This window comes from Jaculus jaculus, chromosome 4 (genome assembly GCF_020740685.1).
Source record: "Jaculus jaculus isolate mJacJac1 chromosome 4, mJacJac1.mat.Y.cur, whole genome shotgun sequence".
NCBI classification, from domain to species: domain Eukaryota; kingdom Metazoa; phylum Chordata; class Mammalia; order Rodentia; family Dipodidae; genus Jaculus; species Jaculus jaculus.
The window spans coordinates 93778368-93789721 of NC_059105.1; positions in this window are offsets into that span (position 1 = coordinate 93778368).

An 11354-nucleotide genomic window follows, 5' to 3' on the forward strand; every position below is an offset into this window, starting at 1 on the left:
AGTGGAACAGAATAGAGGACCCTAGATGTAAGCCCAAGTAGCTATAGCCACCTGATATTCGATAAAAATGCCAAAAATACTCATTGGAGAAGAGACAGCCTCTTCAGCAAATGGTGTTTTGAAAACTGGATAAATATCTGCAGAAGGATGAAAATAGATTCTTCTCTCTCGCCATGCACAAGAATTAAGTCCAAATGGATTAAAGACCTTAACATCAGACCGGAAACTTTGAAACTGCTAGAGGAAAAAGTAGGGGAAACCCTTCAACATATTGGTCTTGGCAAAGACTTTCTGAATACAACCCCAATTGCTCAGGCAATAAAACCACAGATTAACCACTGGGACCTAATGAAATTATAAAGATTTTGCACCGCAAAGGACACAGTGAAAAAAGCAAAGAGGCAACCTACAGAATGGGAAAAAATCTTCACCAGCTATATATCTGATAGAGGATTAATATCTAGGATATACAAAGAACTCAAAAAGTTAACTAATAAGGAATCAAACAAGCCAATCAAAAAATGGGCTAAGGAGCTAAATAGAGAGTTCTCAAAGGAAGAAATACGAATGGCATATAAGCACCTAAAAAAATGTTCTATGTCACTAGTCATCAGGGAAATGCAGATTAAAACTACATTGAGATTCCATCTCACTCCTGTCAGATTGGCCACCATCATGAAAACAAATGATCATAAATGTTGGCGGGGATGTGGAAAAAAAGGAACCCTTCTGCACTGCTGGTGGGAATGCAATCTGGTCCAGCCATTGTGGAAAACAGTGTGGAGGTTCCTAAAGCAGCTAGAGATTGATCTACCATATGACCCAGCTATAGCACTCCTAGGCATATATCCAAAGGACTCATCTCATTTCCTTAGAAGTACATGCTCAACCATGTTTATTGCTGCTCAATTTATAATAGCTGGGAAATGGAACCAGCCTAGATGTCCCTCAACAGATGAGTAGATAATGAAGATGTGGTACATTTATACAATGGAGTTCTACTCAGCGGTAAAGAAAAATGAAGTTATGAAATTTGCAGAAAAATGGATGGACCTGGAAAGTATTATACTAAGTCAGGTAACCCAGGCCCAGAAAGCCAAGCGCCACATGTTCTCTCTCATATGGGGATCCTATCTGCAGATGACTGGGCTTTTGCGTGAGAATGAAAATACTTAGTAGCAGAGGCCAGTAAGTTGAAAAGGAGACATAAAGGGTGGAGAAAGGAAGAGAGGAGGATACTTAATAGGTTGATATTGTATATATGTAATTACAATGTTTGTAATGGGGAGGTAATATGACTGAGAATGGAATTTCAAACGGGAAAGTGTGGGGGTGGGGAGGGAGGGAATTACCATGGGATATATTTTATAATCATGGAAAATGTTAATAAAAATTAAAAAAAAAAAAAAAGAAAATTTTCAACATCCCTAACTGTAGGGAAATTTTCATTAAAACAACTATGAGATTCCACCTTACTCCAGTAAGGATGGTGTGGTGTTGTTTTTTTTTTTTTTTAATTTTTTGTTTTTTAAATTTATTTATTTGAGAGCGACAGACACAGAGAGAAAGACAGATAGAGGGAGAGAGAAAGAATGGGCGCGCCAGGGCTTCCAGCCTCTGCAAACGAACTCCAGACGCGTGCACCCCCTTGTGCATCTGGCTAATGTGGGACCTGGGGAACCGAGCCTCAAACCGGGGTCCTTAGGCTTCACAGGCAAGCGCTTAACCTCTAAGCCATCTCTCCAGCCCGGTGTGGTGGTTTGATTCAGGTGTCCCCCATAAACTTAGGTGTTGGGAATGCTAGCTCCCCAGCTGATGGATATTTGGGAATTAATGCCTCCTGGAGGGAGTGTATTGTTGGGGGTGGGCTTATGGGCTTTATAGCCAGTTTCCCCATGCCAGTGTTTAGCACACCCTCCTGTTGTGGTGGTCCACCTTATGTTGGCCAGGGGGTGATGTCTACCCTCTGCTCATGCCATCATTTTTCCCTGCCATCATGGAGCTTCCACTCGAGCCTGTAAGCCAAAATAAATCTATATTTTTTCCCAGAATCTGCTCTTGGTTGGGTGATTTCTACCAGCAATGAGAACTGGACTGCAACAGTAAATTGGTACCGAGGAGTGGGATTGCTGCTAGACACCTGACTATGTGGTTTCGGCCTTTTGGACGTGATTTTCAAGAGGAACTTGGAAGGAGCTGAAACCTTGGCCTAAGAGATGCCTTGCAGTGTTGTAAGTACAGCTTGATGGACTATTCTGGTCAGAGATGAAAGACCTGAATGCAGTAGGAATTATGGACTGTGAGGTTTGGCTTATGAGGGTGAGAAAGAGCTTTGCTTGAACTGGGCTAGTAGTTTGTGTGAAAAGCTTGCTCTTATGCCCATGTCCTGAGAAGTTGTGCAGGGTTGATTTGCATAGAAATGAACTGGTGTGTGTAGAGGGATATGGCCCAGAAAGAAAAATCTTTGGGTGAACTGTTGCACATTCAGCTGCAACTGAGAGATTACAACCTTTGAGACTGGGCTAGCTGACCTGCGCTGGGGCAACAAGAAGAATGTAGACTCTTTTGAAGGGGCCTGAGTGCTCAAGGAGTGTCCTATTCTTCAAAGTCTGCTTTATTCCCCCCTGGATTAACAAATTAGCACCCTACCTGGTATCGTGGAGTACAAGAAATCCTGGAAAGAGGGTCATTGAGTTTGCAACACTGTCTTGTGTTTTGGAAATGGCCATAGGCAGTGTGAAGCAGGTTTGCTGGTTGCCTGCATAGAGACTCCATGTAGCCATGAGGATGAACCGTGGCTTGTAGTGGAGACCCAGTGGAGATTCTGGGACCATGAGATGGCTGCCGAGGAGCTGCTGGCCCTGATGAAGTTTTCCAGGACTGTGAGTAGCCTAGCTGGAGGGGTGGAATTGGAATGCCAGAGACTTCTTGCTGGTTAGAATTATCGGACTTGAAGATTTGTCACTGGCTAGAGTTGCGGGACTTGAAGCTACAGAGTTTGATGTTTTCCCAGTTGTTTAAATCTTGTATTGGTTGAATGTTTCTTTACTATGCCCAATGCCATCTATTGCAGTGTGAATATTCTGTGCCATTATGGGTTTTTTGATGCTATTTTTTGGTATTATGGCTCAGCTAAAAGATCTTTGACTATGGGGATGTATGAACATCACTGGAATTGATAAAAACTATGGGGACTGTTAAAGTTAGAAGAATGCACTGCATTTTACATCATGTATGGTTATCAGTTTATGGGGGCCAGGGGCAGAATGTGGTGGTTTGATTCAGGTGTCCCCCATAAACTTAGGTTTTGGGAATGCTAGCTCCCCAGCTGATGGATATTTGGGAATTAATGCCTCCTGGAGGGAGTGTATTGTTGGGGGTGGGCTTATGGACTTTATAGCCAGTTTCCCCATGCCAGTGGTTGGCAACCCTCCTGTTGTGGTGGTCTACCTTATGTTGGCTAGGGGGTGATGTCTACCCTCTGCTCATGCCATCGTTTTTCCCTGACATTGTGGAGCTTCCCCTTGAGCCTGTAAGCCAAAATAAATCTTTTTTTTTTTTTTTTTTTCCCAGAAGCTGCTCTTGGTTGGGTGATTTCTACCAGCAATGTGAACCGGATTGCAACAGATGGCAATCATTCAAATAATCAAACAGGGCTGGGTGTGGTGGCACATGCTTTTAATTTCAGTACTCAGGAGGCAGAAGTAGGAGAATCACCTTGATTTTGAGGCCATCCTGAGACTACATAGTGAATTCCCAGTCATCCTTGGCTAGAGTGAGACCTTACCTTGAAAAAAACAAAAACAAAACCAAAAAACAAATGGCAATAAATGTTGGTGAAGATATGGAGAAATATAAAACCTCATTCACTGTTGATAAGATTGTAAGCTTGTACAAGCACTATGGAAATCAATATAAAGCTTTATGACAAGGATGAATATAGAGCTACCAACAGACCCAGTCATTCCCTTACTGGGCGTTGACCCTTCATTCTCGATGTCTCACTACAGAGATATAAGCTGAAACATGTTTATAGCTGCTCAATTCATAATAGCTAAGAAATGGAATCAATCCAGGTGCCCATAATTGGACAAATGGATAACCAAGCTGTGGTACATTTACATGATGGATTCTATCAGTAGTAAGAAAAAAATGACACAATGAAGTTTGTAGAAAAATGGTCTGACTTGGAACAGATCATACTCATTGAACTCACAGTCACAGAAACACAATTGCCATATGGTCTCACCCATCTGTGGTTCCTAACCTGGATCAGCCCAAGTTGCTGACATACCCAAACAACAACTCAAGGGCTGGACTATAGGGAGTGAAGGGCTTGGGGAGGAGGGAGAGGGTGGATGGAGGAACACAATACTGAACCCAAAATGAACTGGTACAGTAGAAACCTCTATCATTGAAGGTAGACTAAACATTTGAACCCTCAACAGAAGCACGGTGAGCACCTAAAAAGAAGAACCCTGGAGAGAGTGAGGTGAAGCCTAACTTTAGCATTTTTCTTCTTTCTCTTGTTTTTTCTTTTCCCCGTGGCTCTGGCTTGTAACTCCCAGTACCAGGATGACGTTACCCTGCTCATTAGCTGTTGATCATAGAGACCTACACAGTCCCCAAAACAAGACTGTCTTCTGTCAAAGCACTTGATTACCCACCTAAGGTTAATGATAAGGCATTATTTCTGAAGAAACCATATGCTGTTGACATGGAATGTGGGACCTGGATGGAATCCATTACAGAACAAGACTCCAGGCAGTTAGCCAGTCTAGTGCTAGAAGGCACTAAATGAGCTACTGGGGGAAAGTGACCAAAAACTGTCTGAGCAACCTAGGGTCAGAAGCAAATACCCTGACATAATGAACAAACAAATGCAATAGTGGCACACAGCCTTAGTAGGTAACCAATAGCTTCCTAATTGGGTAAGAGATCTGCTCAATGGAAAGGAACCCATATCTGGAACTGGGAAACTTCATTTCTCAAGAAATGTGTCATGTACATCAAATATAGAACTCTGTATATTTAAATTAGAATTAAAATTTCAAAAATGACTAATTAGTATGAAATATAAAGGAATATTTTATTTTTCTATGAATAAATTATCTCCCTCCTTTACTCTTCAACTTAAGGTGATATATTTATGATTTTTTTTTTTTTTTTTTTTTTTGTCAGGAGCCATAGAGCAAAAGCCTCCATTTTGCCTGGGCCTGCTCATAAACTGACTCATTATTCAGAAAGCTGGTCCATCCAGCTTTCTGTTAGGTACTTCTGGAACGTCAGTCAGCAGATTGCTTACAGAATCTTATCTTTTGCAAAAGGCCAGTTTATGGTCAGACTGTGAAGCCTGGTGCAGTCAGGATGTTAAGCCATTGAGGCAAGATTAGATGAACACCTGATTACATCCCCTCTAGGTTTCCTGACAATTCCAAAGCCCTAAATTGCGCCAGCCAGCTTATTCCCCCCTTCTTTTTTCTTCCCCTATATAACCACTGTGTAAAAAATAAAGACTCTGAGGACTTGACAAACATCTAGCATGGTCTCCTTGTTGTGTCTGTTTGTCTTTTCTCACCAAGGTTAGCTTCTCCTTGGGTCCTTGTTCAACTCCCCACTGGCTGGGGCGTTTTCTGTTGTGTGTGTGTGTGTGTGTGTGTGTGTGTGTGTGTGTGTTATTTGTGACATATTTACATATGTATGCCTATGTGCTGACTTGTACCAGGTTGTGCTCACATATGGTGGCTGGAACAGAACTGGTGTCTGGCTCCATTGGTCTTCTGCTCTTTTCTTACTTAAGCTGGAGTCTCTTACTGATACAAGAGCTTGCTGGGTTTTTTTTCATGATATCCAGCAATTCTTGAGACTCACTTCCTATATGGGACTGGAGTTATATATGTGTATCACCATGCTCAGATATTTATGTGGTTCCTCGATATTGAACGTGAGCAGTCTCACATGCTGTGGCAGATTCAAGTTCACTGAGATGAACTTTCAGACCAGGCACAGTTATGGAGGAAGGGATTATTGAAGCTTACATATACAGGGGAAGTTCCATAATGGCAGAAGAGGCTGGCCTGCCTTCACAGGCTCAAGCAGACGGAGAGAAGCACAAGCCCAAAATCAAAAGCTACAGAACACTTCAGGAACTCCAGCTAGGCACACTTTGCATATCTTTAATTGAAATCTGGAACCCATCACCACAACTTAAGATCCACCCAGTGGCATTGCCTCCAGCCAGGTAGCCAGCAGATGGAAACTACAAACAAACAGCAGAATATATTGGGGGCCACCTATTCTAATCAAACCACCACATTCCACCCCTGGCCCCCAATACATTTATAACCATTACACATTGTAAATTGTACTCAGTTCAATTTCAAAGGTCTCCACAGTCTTCACCAATTTAAGATATTAAGACCCATAAAATCAAACAAGCTAAACACTTCTAACATATAAAGGCACAGAGTAAACATTTTCAACTAGTATAAGGCATAGCAACAAGAGACTAAAACAATGCAAATTCAACCACCATCAAAGAAACATCAAAGTTCTGCAGTTCAAGTTCAACATAATCAGACGCTGACAGTCTCTAGATTTTCCAATTCCACCCCTCCAGCTGGGCAGAGAAGCATTCCAGGCCAACAGTGAATTCCATGGTAGCCCTTGCACAGTCCTGGTATATCCAAAACTTCTTGAGGTCTTCATGCAAACCACGGTCCATCTTCCAAAGGCTCTTTCAGCTTATCAGGGCATCAAGCCCTACCTCATGCCACATCTCAACTGCAGCTCCTGGAAGCATGTGCAATTCACGACCACTCCTCGCATTTTTCATGCTTCTGAAACCAATACCAGGTGTTTAGGACACAGCCATATTCTTAATTCAGGGATGAAACAAATCATAGCCTTGAAAAGTAGGTTCCTTCTCCAATAAACCCATTCCAAAAGTGTTTGCATTTTTATGATAGTCTTTCCTCAGGCATCCTTTCCATGGTCCTTTAAGATTGCTAATGTGTTTGACAATAGCAGCTTTAGTAATCTAAATCCAGTCTCTGTGCCAGTAAATTGAACTTGCTTAAAGTTTTACAGCTTAAAATCTTAAGTCTTTTAGTCCAATATCTCTAGCCAAGCACATCAGTCCATTACAAATTTAACCTTGATCTAACTCTCTGGGCCTGGGCAGCAGGATGCAGCCAGCCCTTATGCCAGTAGCCCAGTTCCAACAAAGTCCTCTGCAGTCTTTCCTTCCCCTTAGAAAGTTCATAAGCCAAGCCTCGAAGTTCAATGCTGTCTGCACTTAGCATTCTCAGATTCTCATCAGAATAGTCCATAAAACTTGGCTTACCACTCCAGAAGACATCATCAGCTGCAAGCACCAAGTCCATGCCTATTCCTCAAAAACAAAGGTTCCAAAAGATCACCATCCTCATGGCCAGGTACATCTCAGCCTTGGTACCAAGTTCTGTGGCAGACAGATTCAGGTTCACTGAGATGAACTTTCAGACCAGGCACAGTTATGGAGGAAGGGATTTATTGAAGCTTACAGATCCAGGGGAAGTTCCATAATGGCAGAAGAAGATGGCCTGCCTTCACAGGCTCAAGCAGACAGAGAGAAGCACAAGCCAAAAGTCAAAAGCCACACAGCACACTTCAGGAACTCCAGCTAGGCACATTTTCATATCTTTAGATTGAAATCTGGAACCCATCACCACAACTTAAGATCCACCCAGTGACATTGCCTCCAGCTAGGTAGCCGGCAGATGCAAACTAAAAACAAACAACTGAATATATTGGGGCCACCTATTCTATTCAAACCACCACATTTACTTCATGCTTTCACAGGAATTTCTCTTAACTATTAAGCCATCTCTCTAACCCAATAAACTTAAAACATAACTTACTATTAATATCTGGTATAATCTGGTAAATTGTATGAATAGCAGGTAACAAAGTGAATTACATTAAACTTTGGTTTAAACTTTGAAAAACAGAGAGGCTGTGTTTTCTCTAATGTTATCAACTACTTTCTTAAAATATAAACTGAAATGCAATAAAAGATTTTTATAGACCAGAGTACAATAAGTAAATGTATTCTTTACTAAATTCAAGATCTATAAAGATAACTTTTGCTTGGCTAAGTAACAAATATTTATTAAGGGTCTAGCCATGTCTGGTTTCTGGTAAATCCTGAGATTATCAGCACAGTTCTTGCTTCCATGAATTTACTGTATAGGTGGGGGGTTGGCCAACATGTGATAAAGCAATACAATAGTGGCAGTATAATTAAATGTTGGTAACATGCTTCTGCCTCTGAGAGTTATCAAATACTGCTATTTACTGAAGGTCATACTGGACTAGAAGCTTACTGGAAAAATTATACTCCTCTTCAGAAGGGGAGGAAAGGAGATACTAATCCTAAATTTTCCTAGTAATACACATGCAGACACTAATGAGAACAATCTTATCTAAACAAACGATCCTACCCAGAGCTCCTTTAGAATTGGCTTAAAAGAACCACAATTTGCCATCATTTTAAGACCTAAACTGGCTTTGACCTGCAAAACTATATAACTAACCAGTTGCTGGAGTTACTGTACTTACTTGTTCATGTTGCAGTAATCACATTTCTGTGCTTTCCTTGATTTCAGTATTGTCCTTTTTTTCTTAAGAAGGTAGTTAATTTTATTTCATCCAAATTTGCCATGCATAGTCTGTGTGTTATGCTTTATTCAGTCATTTGGGTATATTTCTGTATTCTGAGTTCAACAATTTTTCATTAAATGTACCAGTTCATTAAATCTTAAATGCTCTTATAAACTATCTATATATTTAGAGCTAAAACTTCCTAATGCCAAGAATTATATTTGTTTAACTTATTGTAAAGAATACTCATATTTCCAATGATCATCTCAGCACATAGTCATTTCTATCTACAGATAAAAGGTACATCTTTACTTACTACTCGACATTGAGTCAGTTGCTGTTAGGTATTGAGGTTCTCTATGTCACTTCTGCTTCCCATGAATTTATTGAATGGGGGATGGACATATGAATAAATACTGTGGTAGCACATTTTCAGATTCCTATCAATATGTGGAAAAATAGATGAGTCATGACACATAGCAGATGCTAGAAATGAATAAAATAAAATTAGCTACATCCTTAGAAAAATAAAAATCACAATACCAAGATGTCTATTTTTGTGTATGCTTTTGCACAGGTTACTTAAATAATTTACCTTCAATGCAAATTTAGGTCATTTTCACAGCATAAGTTCAAAACAGCTTTTCATATTTATAGATTACATCAAAAAGGGTGATGAAACTTAAAAACTTCAAATTTTCCTTTAGTAAAACTAATGGTGCATCACATAGAACTTTAAGAAATCAGATGACAGGTCTGTGTGTGTGTGTGTGTGTGTGTGTGTGTGTGTGTGTGTGTGTGTGTTAAATACAGTAGCATTTTAGAACCAGGGATAGTGGTTCACACCTATAATACCTGAACTGAGGCTAAAGTGGTAAGGTCACTTTGAGTTTCATGTCAGTCTGGGCTAGAGTGAGATTCTTCCTCAACCAAAGAGTAGCATTTTAACATAATGTGTGTGCTAGCTTCTGTTTTGTAACAGTTCCTGAAACAGATCTTTTCAAGGGTAGTTACAAGTGTGAACTGTGCTAGTCCAAAGGCTGTGGAAATCAGAAACAGCAACATAAAGTTCAAGCATAGACCTTCTGAGCTGACAGAAGTTTAACTATAATTTGGGGTATTTTGATCAGCCATTTCAAGAAATACTTTGAAAACCTGATATGTATGTAAGCATTCTTGTAGTTATCTATGGTGTTGAAAAGTAAGTTCTTTATTTTACCATCCATTATGTACTTCCTGCCTTTGTGGGAACAAAGACCACTCAGCAAACACACTTGCCAGGTTCACTGCCAATTGAGATGTATGAATAATTAATACTGACTAGATTTACTGTCTTTCTTTGAAAATCTCTTTACACATTATAACAGGATTATAGCATAGTAAATGAAGTGGGCATGAGCCATGTTTCAAAAGTCCATCTTATTATCCATCATGTCAAATCTTCTGCTGCTTCATATGTTTTTAAGTATAATTCAAAAATTGATTTTAAAGTTTAAAAAAAGCAAATACAAATAGCTCTGTCCAAACTACTATTCTACTTTATCTTCTAGTTTTCTGATTTTCTGTTTGGAAATAAAATTTTGTGGTCAGATCCATTGGACCATAAGATATCATAATCACAGCTATATAAATTTTTAATATATGGACATACTGTAACTTCATTGTGTTTCCATTGGCATCGTCCTCCTTGTCACCTCTCCTCTGCTCCCTTTGCACTAAGGGCCCTTCTATTCCAAGGTAGCCTTTCCTATTTGTTGTCTCATTCCTTTTGTTCTCTTCCATCTTCTATGTCAATTATTTGTTGGATCATAAGAGTACAGGTCTTGTGGGTATATCAGTAACCACCGTGAGGTCATGAATGTAAATGTTGGTTCATGTCAGGAGGACAGTTCCCCTCAATATTCCTTCTAACCCTGTGATTCTTACATTCTTTTTTTCCTTTTTCTATTATTGACAACTTCCATAATTATAGACCTAGAGTAATTTTTGTTTTCCTTATTAAGTCTTGGCTGCTTCCCTTTTTCAGATGGGAACTGGACTTGAGGAGATAAACAACCCAGTGCACTCCACCCAACCCAGCTGAAACCAAGAGGAATTGAGGACGTAAGGTTGTATCAGTACAAGGGTGATGGAGAAAGATACTGAGGACACTCAACACCTAATAAACCAGTCTAGATGCTCCTAAGTGCCCATTACTGAAGTAGACTTAAAATTGTCCCAGCACGGCTCAGGAAATTTTGTGGAAGAAAGGGCAGAAAGACTGTCAGAGCCACAAGTGGGGACATTTTTCACAGAGACCTTGCCTCTCCCCCATAACTGACTGCTGCTCGCATAATGCTTAACCCACAGTCCCCATGGGGTTGACCTGCATCCCCAAAGAAGAAGGCCTCTTCAGAAAGGGAGCAGGGAGGAGGGAAAGGATAGTACTAAATGTGATGTTTACATACAAAACATGTCCATATGTAACAATAAAAAAATCTAAAAAAAAAAAAAATGGGCTGGAGAGATGACTTAGTGGTTAAGCGCTTGCCTGTGAAGCCTAAGGACCCCAGTTCGAGGCTCGGTTCCCCAGGTCCCACGTTAGCCAGATGCACAGGGGGCGCACGCATCTGGAGTTCGTTTGCAGAGGCTGGAAGCCCTGGCGCGCCCATTCTCTCTCTCCCTCTATCTGTCTTTCTCTCTGTGTCTGTCGCTCTCAAATAAATAAAAAA